At 43.2% G+C, this 28000-nt stretch overlaps 2 pseudogenes; both read left to right on the top strand.

The window, feature by feature from the left end:
• On the top strand, positions 1-27995 carry LOC136620539 (oocyte zinc finger protein XlCOF6-like; annotated as a pseudogene).
• LOC136620553 (zinc finger protein 850-like) overlaps positions 1-28000 on the top strand; it is a 493122-nt pseudogene that overhangs the window by 298412 nt on the left and 166710 nt on the right.

The following is a 28000-nucleotide window of genomic DNA, read 5'->3' as shown; positions in this document are numbered from 1 at the left end:
CCGCTGGGGGAAGGTAATGAGGAGACTGACAACAAGGAGAACCGAGGGGAGGAGTCTACTTACTCATCTCACTGTGTGCTGGAGGTAAACTAACCTGTCTGCTCTAGTGACTGCAGGACCTGTGATGATGTCATGGTCATGTGATCTGCACTTAACGCTGTGGAGATTCCACGTCTCTATCATGTGACCAGTGAGAGCTGAAAGGTCCTTTAGCTACCAACATTACACCTTCCATCCCATGTATATAACTGGTCACATGACTGTGACATCACCAAAGGTCCTGTAGCCACTAAGATTTAGGCCATCATCACTGAAGCTCTGGTAGTCACTAGTCTGCTCCTCTGCAGGTCAGTGCTGGTCGGGGTGCCTGTGACTTGTAGTCCGCCCGTCTTGTTCCTTTATTTACCACCAGGTGGTTTTTCTGTCAGTGTAATTCAGTGAGTTTTAGGCTCTCGGTTTATTATAGCTGCAGAGATGTCAACCCGGGAGAGTCCTTCACAGGGCGACACTGCAGCAGCAGGTTGGGACTAATGGGAGGGGCCTTTGCCTGGGATGTGGCTTAAATTAAAGGGCGAGGCTAATATATTCAGAAATTCTATATTAAAGGGGTTTTCCAGGCAGCACTCGCTGTCAGTGCCAGAATACACCGGTGACAGAGCGGAAGCCGCTGCTCCAACCCCTGTGTAGTGGCCGGTGACTGTAATTACAAGCACAGAAGTTGGGGACAGCGCTTTGGAAAATGTGGAGTAATAAGTGGTATAATGGGATGTGGGACTCGGCTGGCACCAGCGGACAAATGTAAATTGAATTTTAGGCTGGCCGCAAACATCTCAGACCGTCCCAGAGAGCAACTGATACTGCGGATCCTTCTGTATAGCGATACATCCACCAAGGCGGAGAGCGTCCGGAATAACACCAAATAACGGAGGGGAAATTCAGGGAATAGAATAGAAAAGTGTGAAAAATATCCAGTACTCCTATTCCAACCAATCCTGAAGCATAATGCATCCCAAAAACTAGACAAGTTACAAAAAAACTGAAAACAGTAACATAGTATGTAAGGCCGAATGAAGACAATGTCCATCTAGTCCAGCCTGTTTATCCTCCTGTGTTGTTGATCCAGAGGAAGGCAAAAAAAACCAAGAGCAGGAGCCAATTAGCCCTTTTGGGGGAAAAATTCCTTCCCAACTCCCTAATGGCAATCAGACTGTTCCCTGGATCAACCCCTAATAATTCCTACCTGCTGTGTACCCAGATTATCAATTAACCTAAGATTTATATCCTGTAATATCCTTCCGCTCTAGAAAGACATCTAGTCCCCTTTTAAACTCCTCTATGGATTTTGCCATCACCACATCCTCTGGCAGAGAGTTCCACAGTCTCAATGCTCTTACATTAAAGAACCCTTTTCTGTGTTGGTGATGAAACCTGCTTTCCTCTCCATACAATCTTTTTATATATATGTATATATATTTAATAGCGCCTGTAGAAGTAGTTAATTCAAGCCTAACCAGCTAACCTGCAGGCCGGGTGTGACCTGGGAGAAAGTCCTGCCTATAGATTGACATCACTGCTTATGCTGAGTTTTAATAACCAATGGTAACAAATGAAGTGTAATAAGCTGTACATATTTATAAGTAAGCACCCTCTGTCCTGGTTTGGGACTCCACAAGAAACCTTTGCTTCAGAAAGGGCTCCATGGCGGAAAATGTTTGGGAACCACTATTCTAGATTATGCAAACTCATCGACGTTGGCATCCCAGATGGTCCCATACATGTTCTGTTGGTGATAAACCTGATGACTGGACAGGCCATGTTAGTGTAACAATGTTGTTGAGACATTCTTGTGCCATCCTTGCTGTGTGCGGCAAATAATTATCCTGCTGGAAGCCGCCATGAGGAACAAGTGGCTGCAGGATATCCAGAACATATGTCTCAGCTGCCCCTCATACCATTACTAGGGGTGACCAACTGCCGTATGCAGTGGCCCAGCGAGACCATCACACGAGCAGCAGGGGCAGTGTGCTGCTCCACAGTGAAGGCAGAATTGAGGAGCTCCCTGCTAGATCTCCAGACACGAAAACATCCGGAATCAGTGCCCAAACTAAATCTGGACTCTTCGCTGAAGACAGCACGGTTCCACTCCGTAGCGCCAGGTTCTGTTGTTCATGACACCTCTGAAAAAGGATGCGATAGTTGGTGTCAAAGGCAGTACACATAATAGGCATCTTGAGACCTGCTACTGATTCCAACAGACGCACGGGTGTAATGATGCGCCACACGTCTCTGGATGGCGAACAACAAAATAGTTGGAGCTGTTGGATGATCAGATAATCCTCTGGTCTGTTGAAGGTGTCCTGAGCCCTGTCACCTTGCGTGTCCTCACACATCTAATGGTACTAACATCTCCTGACAGTCTGGTCAAAACGGCCCAGGTGGCGGGAAATCTGTTGATACGTTCATCCAGCTTCTTGCATCCCAATAATACGCTCCCTCTGGGCGTAATCTCTTCTCTGCGTCATAGAGGCGTCTAGTGGTCAACAAGCTCCACACAAGCGGAAGAAGAGGTCGCTACACACAAGGAGCCTCCAAGAGTCTTTTATAGATGAAGGGTGGAACCACTTTAAGGGCCTCAGGTGGCAAGACTGTTCGTCTAATCACATCACAACTCTAATAATTTGCATATTTACCTAAGAAGTAACTGCATGCTGAATTTTACAGCAAAACAGCTTCTGGGGGCAGGAATAATTTTTTTTCTCGCAAAGAGCGTATATATATAATTTTTTTTGCTAATTAATGAAGTAATTTATTAGATAATGGTGGAATTAGCCTATTAGCTGCGCCTACACCCTACAGCAGGGTGAAATTATATAGTACTGTGTAAAAGTTTTTGGCAGGTGTGGAAAAAATGTAAAGTAGTAATACTTTCCAAAATAGAAGTGTTAATAATTGTATTTATCAATTTAGGGTGGATTCACATCTGCGTTGGAACCTCCGGCCAGCGGTTCTGTCACAGATGCAGCTACAAATACCAGAAGAAAAAGCGCTGTGTGCAATCCTTTTACTTTTGTCTGAAAACCAGGCAGCTGGTCAGAAAGCGGGCGAACACCCCTATAGTCAATGGGGTTCCCCTGAAGCTGTTTGGTTCCATCCAGAGACGGAACCATTCGGCTATTGGAGGTTCCCTTTTTTTGCTCCCGAGCAAAGCAGGAAGGCGGAATCTCCAGCACAAGTGTGAAAGCACCCTAACAAAATACAAAGTTACTGAACAAAAGAGAAATCTAAATCAAATCACTATTTGGTGGGCCCATCTTTGCCTTCAAGAAAGCATCAGTTTTTCTAGATCCGCTCACACACAGTACTTGAGGAAATGCAGCAGCGAGGTTTTTTAAAACATCTTGGAGAAGTAATGCAGTGACCGAGGCACAGGACCCAGAGCTGGGGAGATGGCAGGGTAGATGTTAGGGATGTCACGGTGGCACTACCATCTCCTCCCTGAGGGACGTGTGCAACCCTTTGCCAAGGCCCTGACAAGCCTCTCCAGGCAATACTAGTGCTGCGATTACCCGTATAAAACTGTGTAAAGATTCTTCAATATTTGTCATGTGTGACGCCACCGTTCCATCCACTGCAGTGAACTAAGATGATGGTGCAATAAATAGTCCACACACGGGGCTGTACTTTAAATATACTAAACCGGGAACAGTCGGTAGAGTCTTTCTTTACTGTAACATTCAATAGGGATGATACATCACAGTTCTTGCCATGGAGGATTGGTTTTAAAATAACTTCTAGTTGTGAGGAGGCAGGGAGGCTACTTGGGGTATCTTGGTGCATACAGTCCTCGTTATCACCCGGACGACTTCTCTCACTCTCATACTCTCTACCGGACAACACTCATAGTTTGGTTGTCTATTGCTGCACACTCTCATCATTCCACGGTCACTGTAGGTCTCTATGCCAACTGGGGATAAAACGGGATATTGTCCATTTCTAGTAGCTGAGATATCACTTTGCTTCCTCCATATTGGATAGGCCTAGGCAAGTCTTTCTCCTCTCTCTCACTCCTTTCAGATGTTATACTTGTAGGGGGTCTTCAACGGAGACCAGTGCTGATGTTGCCCGAGTCCAAATTCAAGGGAAAGTTATAAAGAGTACTCGGATAACCATAAGAACCCACTACACACACAGCATAGTGAATCAAATGAATTCTACTTTATTGTGAACATTGCCAATTCTTATACAAGAAGAAGGCGTATCCAAATGTTGCCTGGTACAAAGATTAGTGTTACGTCGCTTACTGGTACAAAGGTGAAACTACTTAGGACTTGTTGACATCTACCAAATAGTCTCAAAGCTCAAACATACAAAATTACCCAAGTCAGGAGATTGCTGGTCCTAGACAATAGTTCTATAATAATTGTGTGTATTCTCTGTTAACATAGCTTTAGCTTTATTTGCTTTGTCTATTTGAATTCTTATCTAAAAATCCTAGTTCCTGGCACTACAAAGCATAGGTTTTAGTCTTCATTGTTCCATTTATCCTTATTTTTCTTATATTATGTTACTTAGAAACAAGATTAACCCTTAACATAATCCCCCATTTGGACATCAGAGCCACCATTATCTCCTGATACTGTCACCCATTGGTGCCGACTCCAGCCGGATCCCCAGGTAGGAATGGTGCACTCTATGTCCATCTAGGGTATCATGACATCTAAATGGGTGCAGAAAATCGGCTTTCAGTACATTTAGCTACGCATGAAATTATTACCTTTATTACGATATATATACATAAGATTATCATTACCACTTGTAATATACTTTGTAGAATTCCCATGAACCAACCTCCTAAACCAGAGAACCAATTGGCAGGGTTCAAAGAACTAAATGTGTTACCCCACCAGCTATCCCGGGTTTCTGAGTTTTCATTTGTCCATGTAAGTAATTCTTTCGGCGGAACAGGAACAACCAGGAAAAGAAGACTAGTGGCACCAGGTGCATGTGTGCAAGTCCAACAGTCCTTCCCCTGTGAGGTGTTTAGTCCATCTATCAGTATTTGGTGGTGTCTAACAAAGTGGTTCTGGGCATTGTCATTTTGCACCCTCTCATAGGGGCGAAGCATGGAGTGAGGAGTCCAAAAAGTCCAACAATAAACAAAATGTCCTTCGTTTTCCTTCTCATAGGGGGTCAAAGCAGGGCGTGAAAAGTCCCATTAGTCCCAAGACAAGCAACAGTTCCTTCAACTTTCACCGAAGTAGGTGTGGTCAGCAGGACTTGATAGGGCCCCTCGAATCTGAGCCCTAGGGATTTCCGGACACGCCTCTTTACGACTACCCAGTCTCCAGGTTGCAGAGAGTGTGATCCTTCTAAGTTGTCTGGGTCTGGAATGGAAGAAAAGACTAGATTCTGTGTTACTTTTAGTTGGTCACACAGGTGCTTTACATATCCGGCTACTGTGTCATAGCCCTGCTGTAGGGCCTGTGGATGATACAGCCCCAATCTTGGCATAGAGCCAAACAACACTTCTTTTAACTTAAGCGTACCATTTTAGTCTTTTAACTTTGTCTGAACTCTGCGGGTGGTATGGAGTGTGAAACGCGTGTTCCACCCCAAGGGCTGAGAACACCTCTCGCATCACTTCACCTGCAAAATGTGTACTTCTGTCACTCTCAATTGTCTCTAGTACCCCAAATCTACATACAAGTTCTGACACAAGTTTAGTCGCTGTGCATTGTGCGGTGGCTTTGTACAGGTCCACGCACACAAGGACGTACTCATACCTGCCTGATTTGGGAAGCTGGATGTAATCGATTTGTAATCTCTGAAAAGGATACAGTGGTCTGGGTGTGCACTTCCGGGGGGGTCCTCACCACTTGACCTGGATTGTGCAGGGTGCACACTTCACATGCCTTCACATATGCCTTCGCCAACCTGTCGAACCCTGGAGCATACCATACCTTGTCCACAACAGAAACCATGGCATTCCGAGAGGAATGCACTTTCCCGTGAGCTAGGACGGCGAGGTGGGGGTAGGCAGCCGCTGGTAAACAGACTCTGTCTCCTAATTTCCATACATCATCTACGTACCTGGCTCCTGCCTTGGTCCACTGCTCCACTTCATCCTGTAGGACGCCAAATCCCACATCAACAAGAGTGGTGGGACCAAGATCCAACTTACAGCACACGGGGTCTTGTGTCCTGTCCAGGAGAGCTGCAGCCTTGGCTGCCCTATCCGCTCTATCATTTCCCTTGCTCTCTGGTGACTGCCCCTGCATGTGTGCTTTAACCTTTATTATGGCCACCTGTTCTGGCAACATGATGGCCTGCATTAATCTACCTACTGATACACCATTCTTAATGGGCTTGCTTTGTGCCATGAGAAAGCTCCTGGACCGCCAGATGGATCCATAATCGTGTGCAGTACCAAAGGCATACCTGGAATCAGTGTAGATGTTAGCAGTGGTACCTTTTTCAATCGTACAGGCCTCAGTTAGAGCACGGAGCTCAGCCTCCTGTGCTGACATGTGTGGCAGCAGTGGTTTTTGTACAAGTATCTCATTCAGTGTGACTGCTTCAAAACCTGTTTCAAACCTTCCTTTGTCATTCAGGTATCTGGATCCATCCACAAACAGCTCAAACTGGGGGTTCTGCAGGGGCTTGTCTGTGGCATGCGCGAACCCAGCCGTTTCCTGGGCCATGAGGGCCACACAGTCATGCTGGTTTCCGGTGTCAAATGCCTCCTGCTCGTCAGTCAGGGAGTTGTAAAACAACTGATCCCCTGTACTTACTCCCCCATTTGAATCTACGTCACCTAATGGAAGTAAGGTGGCTGGATTCAAGGTGGTGCACCTTTGGAATGAGATGTTCGAGGAGGAATGCACTGCGAGTTCCATTTTTATCTGTCTGGCAAGAGACAGATGACAACGGCTTACCTGAGTCAGGATACCATGTATGTCATGTGGGGTGTAGATCACAATGGTGTGATCTAAGACGACGTCAGAACTTTTGTCCAGTAGTGCCTGAACTGCTCGGACGCATGATGGAGACCCTCTAGCCACCGCGTCAAGATGGGCACTGTAGTATGCTACAGGTCGCTTTTTGTCACCATGCATTTGTGTCAGTACAGCGGTGGCGTGTCCCGCCACCTCAGTGACGTACATTTGGAAAGGTTTGTCATAGTCTGGCAGCCCCAGTGCGGGTGCACTGGTTATCTGTACTTTTAGCTAATGGAAGGCTGACTCGGCCTGCGGGGTCAGGGCAAATGGCCGTGAACCCAAACAGTCGTACAGAGGCTGCATGGTCATGGAGACAGAGCGTATCCATGGTCGACAGTATGAAACCAGTCCCAAGAAGGTACGCAACTGGGCATGGGAGGTGGGAAGTTGCATGTCACTTACCACCTTCGTGTGCTCCGGCATCAGGTGTTTAGTACCTGGACCTAGGCAGTGGCCCAGGAACACTACGTGAGATTTGCAGAACTGAATTTTCTCTTTGCTGGCTTTGCAGCCATTCTACTCTGATGGAGGAAACACAAAAGGCTTAGTGATGCATTGAGGCAACTATTTGGGTCAGGAGCACATAAAAGTAAATCATCAACATATTACAAGAGGGCGGTGCCCTCGGGAATTGGCCAGGCGTCTAATACCAGCTTCATGCATCTGGTGAACTGGTTTTGGGCTATTCTGAGCCCCTTGTGGCAGCACTGTCCAACAGTACTGCTTTCCTCTGAAAGTAAATGCAAACAAATACTGATAGTCTGGCTGGCCCTTTATACCCTTTTTCTTAACGGGGAACAAAGGGGTATTGGCTGGGGAGACACATTCCTTGAGGGCTTTAAATTGACATAAAGAAGAGACAGTGTCTTCAATTGCATCTTCCTGGGCATGTGCCAGGGGGTACTGATGGACCATGGGGGCTTTTTCCCCTTCTTTTAGGTAAACCATTACCGGTGGGACTGACAGTCTGCCGAGGTCCGTCTGACTGGTAGCCCAAAGGCTCGAAGGAACGACACTAAGAGCTTGTTCCTCTGTGTGCATAAGAGTGAGGACAGGGAGAGGTGTCGCTAGGTCTGCTGCCATCCGACAGAAGGTCGGGTGACTTTCAGACCTGGGGTGTATACGAGCCTCACGGGACGGGTGAAGTTCGATACAACATCCCAAGGGTCCCATCACATCGGTTCCCAATATGCTTTCAGGACTTTCCAGCACAAGGAAGTACATGAGGCATCGCGACCCTTTGAACATAGCCTCTAGCGGTTCAGTTTCTGCCAGCTGAATTGGCACTCTTGAAACCCCTTGCACCGATTACTGCTAGACAATCAGGCTGGTATTCTATTTCAAATAGATCAGAACCTTGTTGCAAAAAAAAAAAAATTAAAAATAGCTGACCTGCAATACCTACATCACCTATGTCTTCTCCTCCCCCCCTTTGAACTAGGATACTTAATTGGAAGAAGAGTAGTCGGGTTCAAAGTAGTAGCAACATTGAAAAGAATGAAAAGAGCACATTGTAGCTGGATTTGACGGGCCAGAAATAAGTGCTTGGGTTGCACTTGCGTGTATATGCTCCAGATATCATGAGGGGTGAGGACCTCTAGGGGGTAGTCCAATACCAACTCCGAAGATTTGTCAACCATTGCCTGTACTGCTGCCACTGCACAAACACATGAGGGAGCTCCTCGAGCCACTGGATCCAGCCTCATGGAGTAGTATCCAAGTGACTGTGGTAGTCCTCCGTGCCTTAGTGTCAATACTGTCGTCACATGGCCAGAAAGTTCAGTACAGAAAAGAATAAAAGGTAAAGTGTAAAAGGGTGGAGAGCTGAGAATTGAGCTTCAGGGGTGAGAGAGAAAAGAATGATTGAAAGACTGTCATAGAGTGGTTGCATTAGAGAGGAAACAGAGTGGATCCATGGGCGGCAGTATGAAACAAGGCCCAGAAAGGTGCGGAGTTTGGCAGCGGATGTAAGTACAGGTATGGCCTGGACAGCAGCCTTTTGTTCCTATGTCAGATGTCCAGTTCCTTGGGCTAAGCAATGACCCAGGAGAGCAAGCAGTTAGTTTACAAAACTCTTCTGAACTGTCACCTGAGGTCTCAACCCGTACCGATCCATCTGGTGAGAATTTAATGGATGCAGATAAGGCTTGTAAGACATCAGTACAAATAACAGAGACATGAATTACAACAAGGCAGAATAATCCACAAACATCTAGCCACATTGGAATATGATATTCTTTAAGCAAATTCATTATTAATCTGATCCTGCCTGCAATGTCTCATCAAATTTGAGAAAAAAACTTTTCCTAACTGCCCTAGCTTCTCACCCTCCTCCTTTGACAAGAGAGGGATGAAACATTACGTACTTTTACATCATCTAGCTCCACCCCTTCGATGCTGGTCGTTTGCGTGTTTCTCCTACAGAACATTCTCTCAGAGACAGTACAGTACTAACAGCATTTAGCAGTGATACAGACGTCCAACCAATCACAGAACTGACATTTACCCAAGAAGCAAAAATCTATATCTTAAAATCCCTATATGTTTTCTATTTTTAAGACCGTATAATTCACGTAATTCATTACAAGTTTCTTATTTATACAGATGTTTATCTTCCTTCTTTCTATGACCCTGAATTTTATCTCTCTATGAAACAGAACAATAGCTAAAATATTAAAAAGCAGCCAGAACATTCAGACTTTAAACAGCATTAATCATTAGCAATTACAAGAGGTATATTTCTCTGAGGATATGAATAGTTAAACACATAGAAAAGAAAACATGCTAAGCGCTTCTAACAGCGCAACATTTTCAGCATTTTTAACCCTTGTATTCTTAAAAGCCCCCACAGACGTGAGTGGGGTATAATTTTCTTACACTTGTATGAAGAAGACTAAGACGTACAACAAAGATTAGATTACATAACATCAAGACATACAAGACAAACAATAATGGTTATTTGTCACATAATTGTCCACAGATTCTTCATGAACTTGCTTTATGTCCCAAAGGAACACAAACTATAAAAGGATTCCCTTTCTCTGATAACCCATTACTGCCGTATCTACACTTGCCTCAATCCATCTAACATACTTTTATCCAACCTTTTGACTATCTCTGAATCTTTCCCAAACTTGCTGGTCTAAGACTCCCAAAATTCTAAACACCTGCTTTTCTCAACAACTTACTACATTCTCTCCCCACGGCTAACTTGCTTTCTCTGTCTTTTGCTATTTCTCTAGCTGTTTTCCATTATAGACATACCCCTTGCCCTGTACGTTTCCCATATTGTCTGTTCCTTTTTCTAAACCGGCGTCTCTGATATCTTTCATGTGTTTTTACCGTACTATTGCCAGAACTCATAGTTAAAGATTCCTGCCTTTTTAAGTCCTATCTGCCTATATATTTTATAGGCTAGTCTGCATATGTCTCCCCCTTCCCTCTCCTTAATTATCACTATGGGAGTCAGATAAGTTTTAGACTGTTCAGACCCCATTTTCAACCACGAAGGTAATTTATTTCTCACTATTCTTCACTAAGTATACAGGACTTTTTATCTCACACAGTTATACTAAAGACACTTAGTCTCCGGGTCCTGGAATAGTTTTACTGAATCACTACAGCAGTCACTCAGACTACTTAGGGGGGTTCAGGGGAGACCAGACCTCTGCTTTCAGGGAACTTTTGGTGATATTATAGCAGATCCAGTAGAAGCAAATTATGGCTAAAATGACACAGACTATGAACGTACAGATTTCAGCAATTACTACAGGCAACATGGCATGAAAATATCCCAGTAGTGAGTTCTTCCGTCTATTACAGTTTCATGAACAAACTACATAAGAGGCGGGGAATAACCCATGCAGTGACTAACCTTCTGTCAACAGTAGGCACAAGTCAGGGGAGCCCAGAGCAGATAATAGCAAGTCAAGAGCTTACCTTACTCCGGTGTTTTGTAGATCTGGGGTCCCGTGATCCTGGTCCTGGGTTGGTGTCATTGGGTATCGGCTGCAGGTGAAGAGGAGTCCCCGCCCCACGTTGGGCGCCAAGTAAACTGTAGGGGGTCTTCAACGGAGACCAGTGCTGATGTTGCCTGAGTCCAAATTCAAAGGAAAGTTATAGCGAGTACTCGGAGAACCATAAGAACCCACTACACACACAGCATAGTGAATCAAATGAATTCTACTTTATTGTGAACATTGCCAATTCTTATACAAGAAGAAGAAGGCATATCCAAATGTTGCCTGGTACAAAGATTAGTGTTACGACGCTTACTGGTACAAAGGTGAAACTACTTAGGACTTGTTGACATCTACCAAATAGTTCCATGCACTAATGCAATAAAAAATTACACCAAAACAAAAATAGTTATCGGTTAATATAAAATCAATCATACGTAAAATAAATGTTACTTGTTCCTACTCAATTCCTCTCTTTATATTCTCTAAATGAAATTGAATTCCCTCTAAACCCTAGGCTTGTTTTAGCAATGAACTAACGTCCAATGTTAACAATATCCGTTGTTTACACCATACTAGATTTTCCACTATCCTAATTATTGCTGTACTATCTCCTAATTATGAAGAAATCCTTTTTACAAATAGCTGGAGAAACTTATCAGGATATGGAGATCAATTGGACGTCAATAAACCAATCCTCGAAACTAGAGGTCTCCCTGGAGGAGTAACAGGATATTTGTAACATTGTATACATCGATAAAACATAACTAAGGATTAGAAGGAATTAAACTTCATTTAGAGAATAAAAGTAGTGGAACTGAGCAGGAACAAGTAACTTATATTTTAAATATGATTCATTTTATATTAACCCATTATTATATTTGTTCTGGTTCCACTATTACCAGCATTCCGGGACCGCCATGGGTACGAGTTTCACACCAAGTTATGCAAATTTTTCATGGGGTTTTGGGAACATAAATCCATATGTCCCAAACTAGATGTAGACCTGGTCTTATAGAAGTGTTTTATTGACGATTTCATTTTTGTTTGGTCTGGTATCCCGGTGGAATTGAATATATTTCTGTATGAGGTTAATGTAAACAATTATAATTTACAGTTCACAGCCAATACTGGAGTGAATAAGGTTCAGAATCTGGATTTGGAAATGAAGGGTGGTGCGGGTAAGGTGGAATGTAATACTTCCCATAAGCCCAAGGCAATAAATGGCTTAGTTTTGTTTATTAGTTATCATCTACCTCCATGGCTATTGGGGGAATACTGATCCAGTATCGCTGTTTGAAGAGGTTGTTGAAATGGAAGCTGAAAATTCAACAAAGCAGTTTGTAGATAAAGGATATTCTGAGGGCATTTTGTTTATCTCGGTGAAAAAATGTAAGGGTTTGGATTTAGAAGCTCATTAATGAGAATAAATCAAATCTAAAGAAAGATCTGATGAAACAGGAAGGTTCAGTTAAACTTATTATAAGTTATACCCTTCACAGAATAGACGTATTAAAATTTTTAATCTTTAATAAAGTTATTAAAAACAAATAGACGTCAGGGCACGAGAGCCTCAGAGGAGGAGGTGAGAAATCCACTCACGTTCCGGCTGGGCCGTAGAACAACGTATATAAGACCAACAGACACACTAGCTACATCTACAAGAGCCCAGCTCCTTGTGATATATGTGGGGCTTGCAGCTCTTGGGATAATTATATTAGGCTGAGTTGATAAAGCTTCCACATTAAATGAAATCAGCTAGGAGACGGGTTCTCATGTATCAATGCAAAAAGATTATGTGATTGGTGTACAGCCAACAATAATTCTGATCTCAGAAAAATGTGTCCGGTTTTGATAAACATCAACCTAGACACAATCAGTAGTAGTATATTTTCAAAAAGAGGCTCAAAAAGTAATTCAGGTGGTAGTATATTTTCTAATAAAAGCTCAAATGATGTTTCTACGCATTTCTTGCAGATCTTCAGGAAAAGGTGAGTTTACTGTATTTACATCAGACCGAATAATAATATCCGTTCAACTGATCATAGGCGTATTAGAAGGGTTATTAGTAGGCATTGGCATTTGTTGGAAGAGGATACATTTTGAGTCCGTTATTACTAGAGAAACTACCGATAGTATTTACTAGAGCCTTGGATTTGGGCTTAGTGCCGGCACCAACAGTGAAAAAAATTGAGAGGGAAGTTAGGTCTACAACTGAGTTCTCTATGTAAGGTTTTCTTAGGTGTGGGAGATGTGTAAATTCTAAAATAATTAGTTTTCAGAGGAGAGCGGTAGTTTTTAAATCTAGGGTCAATGACTATATCAGAATTTCTCACTTGTGATAGTGAGAGCATTATATATTTAATTGATTATTCTTGTAACCATCAGTATATTGGTAGGACGTCTAGACCTTTTGAAAGGAGGAATTGTTGAACAGATTATTTATATCAAAAATGTGCACGATAAATAAATATCACATTTCAGAGATTATCATAATTGTGATCTGAGAGGATGGGTCTTCTTAGCTATACATAGTGTTAAAAAGGATTGTTGGGGGGGGGAATAGGTTATTACTAAGAGTCAAAAATGATCTTTGAGTTCGAGTCTGAGGTTCCTAGAGTACTAAATGTGGAGTTGGAAATTTGGGGGGTTTATTTTGGGTAGGTCCATTGTGTTGTGAGGGCACATATATATATAGCTATATGTTTTTTTAGATCTTTATACCTGCATGCAAATTTTATGCAATGCTTTGTGACAAAAAACTTAATATTCAATATGTATTCTTAAAAAAATCAAATCAGATATGACAAGGCTTTTTGCAAGGCAGACAAGGAAGTGTCTTGGAAACCATAAAGAGGAACAAGCTACGATGGCTATTAGCTTGGCAGCCTTCACAGACAGGAAATCTGCGACATCTTGCTCGAAGGACTGAGGAGAAAAGCAGAAGTATCAGATAAGAACATGTGATTAATGCAGCTGCTTGTGTGATTAAAATCTGCTCTGAATAATGTAACGGACATATATAGCTATGATATATATATATACTGTATATATTTTTATATATATATATTTATATATATATAAAATATATATATATATAATATGGACCAATGAGATGCTATAGGCTTTGTGTTGCAACAGGAGGGTATAAAGCCCTGTGTAAGCCAGTAAAGTGTTCGCCATTACTCCCATACAGGGAAGCATACCAGACCTGTGTGTGGTGTTTTTCCTTTATGTTCAACAACTGGACATATTAGGGTGGGCTTTGATTGATGCTGTACTGATTTATTACACTGACAGTGTGAACCTACAGCGGAATGCGACCCTGCCCGTGCCTCGCAACCCTGCGTACTTCTCCGGGTCTTCTTTTTTTCTGTAGTGTGGATGCGTGCGGAAGTGCCGTCTGGCACACATGTGCAGTACAGTTTTTTTTTAGACTGATGATGTATATACTGTGTGGCCTGATACTCACTATATAACAGAGGCGGCTGACTAATATATACCAGATTACTGATCAGAATATTATTTAAGACTCCTTCATAGCTAAATCACCTCCATTGTATGCTGTCAAAAATCATCTGTAATCCCCTAGTAGTGAGACCCTTCATGGAAGATGTTCTTGTCTGCCTCAGGTTCCTTAGGCTCAGGACTCTCACAGGTAAAGACGATGGCCCTTTCCATCAATGACCCACCAAGGATGGAGAAGGACAGAGACCACATGGCTGCCCAGATATTAGACCTTACCCTGGAGATCATCTACTGGATAACTGGAGAGGTGAGAGCTTCACATGATGTCACTCTTATCTCTAGTAATAAACAGGGGAATGACGGGAAAGGTGAAGGATTCTTAGCCTCCATGTAGTGATCAGTGTCTCACCATCCACAGGATTACACAGTAGTGAAGAAGTCATCTGGTGAGTGTGTGACCCCCCATGTGTCAGGAGGACGGAGTCATACCCAGAGCCCCATCACCGAGCCGTCACCTCATTCACTGATACATGAGCAGAAGATCCTAGAACTTACACACAGGATCACTGAGCTGCTGACCGGAGAGGTGAGCGCTGCTGGGAATGGGGGACATTATATAATACCACCAAGGGAGGAGTCTGGAGGATGACGGTATATTGTGTGTGTCAGGTTCCTATAAGGTGTCAGGACGTTGCTGTCTATTTCTCCATGGAGGAGTGGGTGTATTTAGAAGGACACAAGGAACTGTACAAGGATGTCATGATTGAGGATCAGCAGCCCCTTTCATCACCGGGTAAGAGGAGACCTTTCTTTATTGTGGGGGACAGTTTTGAGGGTCGGCTAGTGTCACCATCATCTGATCATCAGATATATAATGTATTCAGTCTCCGGTTATTTCCAATAGATGGATCCAGTCAGAGAAATCCCCCAGAGAGATGTCCCAGTCCTCTATATTCCCAGGATTGTCCAGAGAAAAAGGAACATGTCCCACTGGATCATCAGGTAGATGAAGCTGAGATTTCCGTGAATCCTCTACAGACTGATGTAATGAAGCTTTCTACTAATCTTCTCCGGCAGCAGTGTAGTATACTGTGTGCTTTATGTCATCTGGTTATTGTGGGCTGTTAGCGATAGTAGTTGCAAATGGCTTCTAGTGTTTTAGGGCCTTTATCACACAGGCGACAGCGATATCGCAGAAATGTTCTGTGTGATATCACTGTATTTTCTGGCGGTGATAACACGATTTTTTGTTGCTACAAAGCCATGTGACTTTGTAGCGCTCTTTTGCCAGGATTTTCAGCGATCTTTAGATGTAAGCCCCACCCTAAAAATAAGCCCTGGCTGCATTAAAAAAAACAATACATCACATAACAGCCGCTGTCCACTCCACCGCACTTCTCTTTGCAAGTCCCGAACACACTTGCTTGTAGTTTTCAACAAGCGCTTTCTGGTCAGAGGTTCAAAAACCCAGTCTCCAGGAAGCACTGGCTTTGATTGGTTATCGTATGCCACGGCTCACCCAATCACTGCAGTGCTCAATGAACCAATCACAGCCATTGCATTGAATGGCTGGAGGCATCTGGTTAGAATTGTCCTTGCAAAAAGTCAAGCAAATCTTGCAGAAATCACATCTACATACGATGTAGGAGGCCCCACACACATATCCCATAAGTCAATGCAGCGTTCTTTAGCTTCCATGGAACATAGTAGCAGAAGACAACACTGGAGAGAGTACCTCATCTGAATTCTTGAGGTTGATAGTTGGACCCTAAAGGACTGGCAACATGTGGCATTGTCCAATGAGTCATGGTACCAATTGTTTCGGGCTCATGGTAGGGTTCATGTATTGCACAGACCCCCTGAACCCCAGTTGTCAGCAAGGCACTGTGCAGGCTAGTGGTTGTTCTATGCTGGTGTGAGGCTATTTTCATGGTATGGGTTGGGTCTACTGATCTGCCTAAACATATCAATCACCAGTGCCTGCTATGTTCACTGCTTAGTGACCATATGCAGCCCATCATGGATTTAATGTACCCCCACAATGATGTGATATTCCAGCCAAATAATGCACTATGCCTTCAGACACAAGTTGTTCAAAATTGGTTCACAGAGCATTCTCGAGCGTTTCTACGAATGGTGTGGCCTGCACATTCACCTGACATGAGCCCACTCAAGCATTTGTGGGATGTGGTGGAGTGATCCATTTGCAGCAGAGATTCTGCACCTACAAATATCCTAAAGCTATGGGTAGCTATCCAGTTGGCACTCAATATTCCTTTATATGTCTACTGTCCACTTGTGAAATTGATGCCAATCCAGTTACTACACTTTACAAGGCCATAGGGCATCTTACATGATATTAGCTCCTGTCTCATGACTTTTGGCACATCAGTATAGGTTAGTTTTCATTACCTTGAGTGAATATTCTTCCTTTTCCTGGATGAGAATGTATGTATTTTATTAACTGGTAGTTCCACATCCCAGTACCACTGGGTAGTATCGCTCAAGATTCCATGGTGGTAAAAAAAATAAAAAAATTTAAATTACTTTTTTTAATGTTTTTAGTAGTCAATTGAGACACATATCCAGCATCATAACAATTAATCAGACATCTTTAACAACTCTAAGGTCTAATAGCTGGACCAGTACATATGTTGATCTAGCATGAAGCAATCTTTGACTGGCGATCAGCAGAGGTTTAGGTGGACACAGTCCCAATATATAATTGTCTCATTTTATAAACTATCAACCAGAGACTAATTAAAGAAGAAGCAAAAAAGAAACAATGAAAAATAGGAGCAAGATAATATGTAGGAATAATACAAAGGAGAAACAAAAAGAGTTTAAAAAAACCTGGACCTACTACAACCGCAGAGCTATGTATTGTCTAGGTTAGGGTCATCCAGAGACCATTTTCTATCCGGTAGGTCAATATCATCCTGCTCCCGCATATTACGTATTACTCTATACAGCCTGGATATCATTCCCCGCATGCTCACCATCCTAGAAGTCCATGTGACAGCTGTCTGTGTCCAGTCAAACTCCTGAAGTTGCTGCAAGAGTCCCTGGATATAGGGCCTAGCCTGTAAATATGAAAATAGCAGAACTGACAGCTCAGGGAACTTCTGTTTCATTTCCTCATGTGACAGAAGGTGTTTTTTAGCAGTTTGTCTATCAAGTCAATCCCTCGAGCCCACCGATCAAAGAAAATGTTGTGTGGGTTATTGTCCTGAAAGTTGGGGTTGTTAATAAAAGATAGTTGTGGGGATATATGTGGGGATGCATGACTGTCGCGATGTAGTTTGTCCCACGTCTTCCAAGCCACAAGTATTTGGGGGTTACGCTTCAGTCTCTGGTAATTCTGCGTAGGGAGGTGAAGGATATTTTGTAACTGTATTGGGCCAGACATTTTCTGCTCGAGCAGCTTGTTTGTAAAATTTGAATTGGAATATATCCAATCATGAATAATGGAAGCCTGTACTGCTAGATTGTAGTCCCTTATATGAGGGAGATTGATTCCACCATTGACTTTATGTTTTTGCAATGTTTTAAGAGCTCTGCACGGTCTTTTCGCACCCCAAACAAAGTTTCTGTATAAATAATTGATCTTTTTTATGTCTTTTAGTTTTAAAAATCTGGGCAGAGAATGTAGGATGTATAGCAGACGGGGAAATTCCGTCCGTTTTAAAAGATTAGCTCTTCCCAAAAAGGACACCGCAAAGTTCTTCATAAATTTAGAGTCATTTCCAATTTTTGTAATATAGGGTTCAATGTTTGTTTTATATAATCTAGAAGGGCATCTTGTGACCTGTATTCCCAGATATTGTATGGAATGCTTTTCCCAATGGAAGGGGTATTGGGCCATCCACAAAAGTTTAGCCAGTCCTTTCAATAGTAGCGCTTCTGTTTTGTCTCAATTTAAGGTATAGCTCTCCAATTTACTCGATTTCTTGTAATAAGGGTGTCAGTGTCTCTTTGGAGACACTGACACCCTTATTACAAGAAATATGTTGTCTGTAGAGATGAGCGAGTATCTCCCCGCTCGAGACGGAAGGTTCGGGTGCCGGCGCAGGGGAGCGGTGAGTAGCGGCAGTCAGCTGGAGGGAGCGGGGGGGGGGGGGGAGAGGGAGAGAGAGATCTCCCCTCCGTTCCGCCTCGCTCTCCCCCGCAGCTCCCTGCCTGCTGCCGGCACCCGAACCTTCCGTCTCGAGCGGGGAGATACTCACTAAAGGCAATGCTCTCTCGAGCAATTGCCTTTAGCGAGTATACTCGCTCATCTCTAGTTGTCTGCAAATCAAAAATATGTTGTCTGCAAATGCTTCTGCCTTAATTTCCAAATCAGCATAGCAGACTCCATTAAAGAGTGTGGTATGTATTAAGTGCCTGAGCAATGGGTCTATGAATGAATTAAAAAGTAATGGGGAGAGGGCAGCCTTGACGGGCCCCTCTAAATAAGTCAATGGTTGCGGTGCTAAGGCTATTAACTGTGAGAGTAGTGGTGGCATTTGTATGTATTATGTATATACAATTTACAAAGCTACGCCGCCCCAGTATTGTGTTTAGAAATGAGCAGGCCATTTTATCAAAAGCTTTCTCGGCATCTAGACTCAAAAGCATCAATACTGGACTATTGGGACTTTGTGTGGCAACCGTTGCCGCTATTGCAGCTCTGGAATTTTTTAAAGCACTTCTTCCATGTGTGAAGCCCTTCTGTGATGGGTCGAGTATAGAGGGGAGAATAAATTGAAGCCTATCAGTATCTCTGATAGCTAGTATCTTGGACAGAAACTTGTAATCACAATTTAGTAAAGCTATTGATCTATATGAACATGGGTTGGCAGAGTCTTTGTTAGATTTGGGAAGTAAGATAGTTCTAGAGTCACCAAAATCCTCAATTTGAGTACCATTTATGTACATTGCGTTGTAAAGTTGGATCAGTGTTGGCACTTGGTCTGTTGAAAGTATTTTATGATATCCTGCCAAAAATCCGTCTGGTCCCAGTGATTTCCCCCCTGTTGTTGCCGCAATTATGTCTTGCACCTCTTCCTCCCGTATGGCAGCATCTAACAAGGATGTTTGTTTGTCTGAGAGCGTAGGTAGGCCTACTGTGTCCAAAAAAGTGCGTATGTCTTGGGTATTGGATGGTTCTGCTCTATAGAGATCATCAAAGTAGCCATATAGTATCTGGGCCACCTCTTCTTGATTGGTTATTAAATTGACAGTAAGGGTGACTTTTTTTTAAAAACGCAATGCAACTTGCGTTTTTGGTGCGTTTCGTTTTTAACATTAGAAAGTCACATTGCCAATTGGAAATAAAAAAGAGCAAATTTAGAGCGGAAAATGCTAGTGGGTAGTCACCCTCATAGGGTGTATTAGGGCTAAGATTGGTTTGTGCGGTTGGTGCTCCTCGGCTAAGTTAGACAATAAACGTCCCTTCCTGTTACCCAATCTATAAAATGTATTTAAGTTGGGTCTGCCAATGTACATATGTACAAATGTGTCCAGGAGATGTTTGGCTGTTAGAAATATTTAATATGAGTTATTATTTGGGGAGTCAATATGTTCTTTTTGCGCCATCAGCCATTCTTAATGAAACTTTCTCCGTCTATGGGAAACGTAACCTATGACATGGCCCTGCATTACCGCATTTGAGGGCTGCCAAAAGAGTGCTGTCATCCTCATGTTCCCTGTTATCATCCGCATAATTATTCCAATGGAGTCTCAGGTACTCCCTGAAATCCTCCGATTCCCACTAGAAGGAGGGTAAGACCCACAACCTTCGGGAAGGGACCAATTGTAACTCCAATGTAACTTGTGCGTGGTCAGAGAGAAGTATTGGGTGGATTGTTTGTTAGGTCCAGGAGATCAGGGCGTCGTCCAGTCTCCTGATTCTGTTTCTTCCAGCAGTCACAGGGTTACTGTGTCTGGCTCCTCCACTCAGCTTGAGAGGATTTGTAATCAAGCTTGCTATTTAAACTATTCAGTTGTACCTATGATGCTTGCTGTTGTTGTCACTTCCTGAGTGATTGCTTGCAAGCTCCAGTCTTTGAACGCAGTTTGTTGTGCACCTAACCAGTGTACTGTCGTTTAGTATTTTCCCAGATTCCTGTGTGCCTGCATATCCTAAACTGTGTAACATGAGTCAATCTACGTTCCCCTTAGATCACCCCCTCCTCCTTGCTTCCAATGTGTTTCCTGTAGGAAAATGATGTCTGGTTTGTGACGTTTTAGGTGTGTGATGACTTTTTTCCGCTTAACGGGTGTGTTAAGTCCTGGAGTACCTCCAGAACAGGGACACCTCATCCATCTAAGTCCAGGGTAAGGTCCCTTTTTATTGTACCGAGTTCTTGCACTTTGTTCTGTCTTTGCCTTAGTGTCAGCTGTCTCTCCTGCTAGGTGGTTCCATCTGACAGGGAGACACAGTGGATTCAGAAAATCCATAACAATTGTGGACTGACCGTATTGGTCAAAAAGGGCGTTAGATATTAGGAAAAAGTCAATGTGGGAGAATGACCGATGAGCGTTGGAGCAACAGATGTACTCCCTGCTAGTAGCAGTAAGCAATAGCCATGGGTCGCATAAGAGGAGTTGGTCTATCAGTGTCAATAGCTCATGTGTGGTCAGAGCTGGCTGTATGGTAGGGCCTGTTGTATCGAGAGAGTCCTCCTGCACACTAAAGAAATCACCTCCGACTATTAGACAATCGCTCCAATATGGCTGTAATGTTTCTATAACTACGACGTAGAATGCTGGTTTGTCCACATTGGGAGTATAAATGTTTACTAGGCAGTATAATTGTGAGTCTATGCACACTCTCAATAGGCGATATCTTTCCTGCGAATCGGCTATAGAGTGGATTAGCGTATGTGGCATGTTTTTTCTGATCAAGGTGGCAACCCCTCAGGCTGCTGACATATACGAAGCTGTGTAACATGAGTCAATCCTTGGTGCCCGTAGATCATCCCCTCCTCCCTGCTTTCAATGTGTTTCCTGTAGGAAAATGATATCTGACGCGTACTTGAGGTAAACGAGACATCATTCAATATCTGGGAGGTAGCTATTACGATTTTCTATTAACCCTTCCTACTTGTGATGTATTATGGGCCAATGACATATGCAACGGGCCTGATTTGAAGCATATTCATATACCGGCTGCAAATTGCCATGATGATGCCAAGGATAGATGCTATTCGCCTGTGTGTTGGAGGAGGTAACAATTATAATCACTATGATTGGTTTATGTTTTTATGTATGTACTATTTAAACGTGGTATGTTGCAGAGTGTTTTAAGACTTGAAAAAGACTCGCTAATTTTTTTACGCCTGGAGGAATAAATAAGCTTTACTTGCACCAAGTTGCTGCCATCTCTACCCTTTTTTGTGGATCTAAGATCAATGAAGATTTATCAGCAGGTCGATGATATGGATGTGGCTTCCCATCTGATAATTATGCAGTAGCCATCCATATTAGTGGCACCCCAAGAGATTGAATCATGGCCAGCACTTTCTCCTGTGGTCTTCAGTGGTGTTGGTCTATGCTATATTGTGCTCTTATTGGTACAGCCTCCCTTCTCCAGTTTGTCAACAGTCCAGAGCAATATCAATTGTTAGGGCAGCAATGGGCAGCGACGTGGCAGAGGCTTTGTTTTATGCTTCTCGACTCCCGTGGGTCTCAGCAGTTGACTGCGGGGTGCTTAGTGTTGGTGGACCATGTTAGCCCCCTTCGCCGACTCTTACCTCCAATTTTAGTCAGTGGAGCCGCGATGCTCCTGCGATGCGTGGGATAGTCAGAAATACAGGCCGTGGCTCCGATTGTCACTAGGCCTCGGTGGGCCTTTAGTTGCATTGTATGTGTTAGTGTCGGGAGCGGTAGCAAGCGTAGTTTGCCAGAGAATCTTTGCCGCTGGAAACGGTCCAGGGGGTGAAGTGGTTGGACCCTCGCAATGGCACCACGGTCCTCTTCAACCGCCTTGGGGCACCGGAAAGGAGGTCGGGAATTTAGGCCACGGCTTTGTGCTTCTCTTGGTCTTAGCTGGGTGGTGGTTGTGTCGTGGGGTTCCAGATCAGGGGACTGCGGTCAGATGGGGCTTACCGGGACCCTCTGTTGCTGGAGAAGTCTTGGGAGTTGATGTATCCTGATCCTCACGGCATCTGCTGTTTTCAGGGCCTCCCCAGATGCTCCACGGGCAGTGACGGGGGGCTTCCCCAAGACAAGTAGGGGGGATATCCATCACCTACAGCTGTTTCAGGGCACCGAAGAGGTCCCGATGTCTCTGGGGCCAGGAGTCAGCACAGAATCTCTGTAAGACATGTCCTGCTCCTTCAGTGTCCAGGAAAGGAGTCCGTCGTGAAGTGTTTTCATTTGATTGTGGTCCAAAGTTTCATTCAGCTGAGGCTGGGAATGCCGATAGTGCACAGTACTGATGGACATAAGATTAATCTTTTTTTCTCATATCTCTTTGCGGGATTCTTGCAGGAAAGTTCTGAAGTAACAATGAGTGGACTCGATAAACCCATATCGGTGTCGGTGACTGGTAAGAGCCTTTCACAAATCTTGTTTGAATGTATTCTTTTACTGGGAAGCTCAGAATATCATCTTCCACCTGATCATTACTATAACTCATTTAGTGCCTCAACCTGTGTTATATGGACCCCATGGGGTACACACCATGTCTTTAGGCGACACTTGCACTGTCTGCAGGCTGTGAATTTATTGGGAAGGCAGTTTTATTAGAATCCAGACTGCAGACTTTCAAACAAGAAGAAAAGAAGTTGGTGAGCGAAGTGTGATTGTGGTATTTATAAAGCCCTTTAATTTATATTTCTTTACTCATGATTCTTCCATTTTTTAAATCTATAGATGATCTATTCTCAAAATTGTTGAATGGTAGGGGGTCTGCCCATATATTTTCTGATCACCTGACAGAAGAGGCCAGTGACATCACATTCATTCATCACATGGCCTGTGAGCAGCTCCATCCCAATCAAGTGAATGGGCATTATTGAAACAGCGTAGCACAACCACTATGCTATTTCCATTACATGGGAGTTATTGAAACAGCATAACGCGCTGTGCTACACTGTTTGGTATCAAAAAGATCTTAATATTTTTTTTGTTAACCCACCTTCTAAAATGAACAGAATATAGAAAAAGTGATTAAAGGGGTTATCCATTTCCCGGACAACTCCTCTTCAGTAGGCCTAGCTGCATTAAAATAATAAACTGAAATATACATACCCCAGAATGGCCACTGGGACATTCTGACAACTCCTTCTAGGTGCTTGATTTTTATTTTACAATGAGCATTCTTTGGATGTCAATGAATATATACCCTGCTTTACATTTTTCTTACATTTGATTTGCATAATAACTTTTGCAATGTGGAAAGAATAGATGAGGTTTTAAAACTTAAAGGCGGTTTTCAGTGAAATACTATTGATGACCTATCATCAGGAAAGGTCATTAGAGATGAGCGAACGTACTCGGCCACGCCCTTTTTTCACCTGAGTACTGCGATTCTCGAGTAGTTCCGTACTCGGGCAAAAAGATTCGGGGGGCGCCGTGGGTGAGTGGGGGGTTGCAGCGGGGAGTGGGGGGGCTCCCCCCTGTTCCCCGCTGCTACCCCCCGCGCCGCCACGCCTCCCCGGCGCCCCCCGAATCTTTTCACCCGAGTATTGAAGTACTCGAAAATGGCGGTGCTCGATCGAGTAATTACTCGAAACGAGTACGTTCGCTCATCTCTAAAGGTCATAATTGATCGGCTGGGGTCCATCGCTCAGGACCCTGACCGATTAGCTGAGCAGGCACATGCTGTCAGAGCTGTAAATACACAGAAGTCGAAGCGGAAACCTCCGCACCGACCTCTGTATAGTGGCCGGTTCTTGTAACTGCGGGCACGGCTCCCATTAATTTCAACTGCCTGCAGTTACAAGCGCCGACCACGATATGGAGGTCGGCGTGGAGGCTTCTGCTCCAACCTCTGTGTATTTGCAGAGCTGACAGCATACACCTGCTCAGCTAAATCGACCAGAGTCCTGAGCGATGGACCCCGGCCCATCAACTATTAGTGACCTATCCTGATGATAGGTCATCAACAGTATTTCACTGGAAAACCCCTTTAAATTTTAGCTATCTCTACTAGAAATTATATTCTGCAATCTTCACAAAGCATTTACAAATACTATGATGTTTTTGTTAGTCTTCTGTCTCCTTTATATACTCACTAGTGATTTATCCTATTTTATCCTGTTTTTGGCTGCTTGCACACAGTAGGGTCAGATCCCGCTGCGAGAATTCTCGTAGCGGGATGCAACCGGTGCCCTGGTATTGAGCTTATACTCACCCATCCGGCTTCTTCTCTCTCTGCACTGCAATGTGCCGGCTGATGCACAGCCACACATGCTCAGTGCAGAACTGGCGTGTCAGCCGTGACGTCTCTGTGCAGGCCACTGCGAGGCTCACACAGAAATAGGACATGCCACGATTTGTTTACTGCACGAGTTTTCACGTGGTCAAATTGTGGCTGTCTGCATAGGATTGCAGTATCTAATGCAATCCTATGGCAGTGTGAATGGGCGGAAATTCTGCCCGTGTGCAGATAGCTTTTCTTGTATTTCCATTTTAGTAGGTTTCCTTGCTATTGTTTCAATAAAGCTTGATTGCTTAATTGAAATAAAGAAAAATCATTATTTGTTTTACTCCAGGTGAAGACTGGAGTAGAGGCCACCATGAACACCTTGTATCTCTAAATGAAGAAGAAGATAATACCACACACCCAAATTCAATAACCCGTAATGCACCCTTAGTCCTTCACAGCAAAGATCTATCCGCTGATGGTGCTAGTGAGAGGAAACCTTCTTCACTGATTGGCAAACAAAGAACTGGTTGTACACGGGGGAAAATATTTCCATGTCGCACAGATTGTAAAAAGAAATCAAATCTTTCTCGGCACCAGAGAATTGACAGAGATGAAAGGCAATTTTCATGTTCACAATGTGGGAAATGTTTTAATCATAGAAGCAGTCTTGCATATCATCTAAAAACTCACACAGGGGAGAAACCATTTTCATGTCCTGAATGTGGGAAATGTTTCCACCTGAAAGGAAATCTTGAGGCTCATTTAAAAATTCACACAGGAGAGAAGCCATTTTCATGTTCTGAATGTGGGAAATGTTTTAATCTGAAAAGCATGCTTGCAAGTCATTTAAAAATTCACACAGGTGAGAAACCATTTTCATGTGCAGAATGTGGGAAATGTTTTAGTCATAAAAATACTCTTGCAAGTCATTTAAAAATTCACACAGGAGAGAAGCCGTTTTCATGTCCTGAATGTGGAAAATGTTTTTATCAGAAAGGAAATCTTGAGGCTCATTTAAAAATTCACACAGGGGAGAAGCGTTTTTCATGTCCTGAATGTGGGAAATGTTTTAGTCATAAAAGCACTCTTGCAAATCATTTAAAAACTCACACAGGGGAGAGGCCATTTTCATGTCCTGAATGTGGAAAGTGTTGTAGAGAGAAATCAAATCTTGTGAAACATTTAAAATCTCACAAACGAGAGAAGTTATTTTCATGTACTGAATGTGGGAAATGGTTTAAATATAAAAGCACTTTTGCAAGTCATTTAAAAATTCACACAGGAGAGAAGCCATTTTCATGTCCTGAATGTGGGAAATGTTATAGTGAGAAATCGCATCTTGTGAGACATGTAAAATCTCACACAGGAGAAAAGCCATTTTCGTGTACTGAATGCGGGAAATGTTTTAATAATAAAGGCAATCTTGCAAGTCATTTAAAAATTCACACAGGTGAGAAGCCATTTTCATGTCCTGAATGTGGGAAGCGTTTTAGCAAGAAAGGAAATCTTGCTCAACATCAGAGAACTCACACAGGGGAGAAGCCATTTTCATGCCCTGAATGTGGGAAATGCTTTAGCCAGAAATCAAATCTTGCTCAACATCAGAGAACTCACACAGGGGAGGTCATATCCATGTCCTGAATGTGAGAAAGGTTTTAGTAAGAAGTTATTGCTTATTAAACATCAGAGAACTCATGTAGGAGAGAAATCATTTTAATGTTCAGATTGTTGTAAATGTTACAATTGTGGAACCTCTTTGTAGGATCTGCTGCCTCAGACCGCTTTCAAATGAGCGTATTTTAACTTTGGTCCATGTTTTGTGGACCAGAATATGGAGCTAATGTAAATCTATATATCTACTCATGTGGCTGCATTTGTCATAGCTGTGTTTCAAAAACCCAGCATGACCTTTTTTGTCTGTTTGTCTCCATTTTTGCATTTTTTTAGTTTCATTTTTTATTGAGCAAAAACTGATCCATATTTGCCCTGCAGAGAATAAAGCAAATGGCAGCAACCACTGAGGCAAATACTGATAACATACAGTGCAATGTCACCTGTAACTTGTCTGTATTACGGATGTGTTACAGTATGCTTGTCTAAACCTGGCTAAGGATGAGTTCAAACTCAATGTAGTTCCTGCCGAAATTCAGCTGTAGAATGCAAGCTGAAATTCTGCGCCAACGTATAATACAGTGTGGAGAATGGGGATTTAAGAAATCCCATCCACTTATAGTGGAAAAAAATCAGCAGTGAAAGACAGTGAAGCTACAAACTTTCACATCCGCAGCATGCTCTATTTGTTGTGGAAATGCTACAGATCTTCACAGCAGTTATTCATACATTATAATTAATCTTACTATGAAGATCAGGTGGATTTTGGTGTGGTTTTATTCCATGATGTGTGATCAGACTCTTGGGATGCCTTCTGATGTATAACTTACCCCCAACAGGAGCCATAGCATAACAGAACGGTGCAGGCAGGACTTCTCAAAGGACCTGTGCCAAACAATTATGATGCTCAGATTGGGCACACACTGCCACTGTGCCCACACAACCAGGAGCAGGACTGTAAAACATAGCCACCATTCTGATGGGAATGGTTGTCAGTCATCACCTTACCCCTTGTATGCGGCAACTAAAGCTGATTGAGCATTCGCATATTAAAGTATGAATGAGGTTAAATAGTCGCCCCTTTTACTCTCTCCTTTTCTGCTGCAAACAAAACGGTCATCTGATAATGATCAGTATTACGGACTTTTTTTTATTTTATGGTCTATTTCCCAAGAGTAGGACTCTACAATAAGGAGACTGAAGAAATGAGACTTCATTAACTTAAATCAAAGATTTGGCTCATTCCACATTATTAAAAGCTACTCTTTGGGTTCCCGTACACGCAGGGTTTCTCCGTGGTATAGTGCAGTCGAAGCTCTGCTGATCGCTGGCCGACATATGAACTCATCCCATTGTTTGAATTAACGGGAAAAGGTGCTGGCCGGTGATCAGCGGAGCTCCATTTGTATTTTGCTACAGAGAAATGTTGCGTGTACAGGCATCCTTTGAAAAACATAGGGCCAATTGGATCTGGATTAACCTCTTAACGATCAGCGTTAGAGATGAGTGAACCTACTCGTTTCGAGTAATTACTCGATCGAGCACCGCGATTTTCGAGTACTTCCGTACTCGGGTGAAAAGATTCGGGGGGTGCCGGGGGGAGGCGT

The sequence above is a fragment of the Eleutherodactylus coqui genome, chromosome 3 (assembly GCF_035609145.1).
Source record: "Eleutherodactylus coqui strain aEleCoq1 chromosome 3, aEleCoq1.hap1, whole genome shotgun sequence".
NCBI classification, from domain to species: domain Eukaryota; kingdom Metazoa; phylum Chordata; class Amphibia; order Anura; family Eleutherodactylidae; genus Eleutherodactylus; species Eleutherodactylus coqui.
The sequence above is the reverse complement of the archived record's forward strand: the minus strand, read 5'-3'. Positions and strand labels throughout refer to the sequence as shown.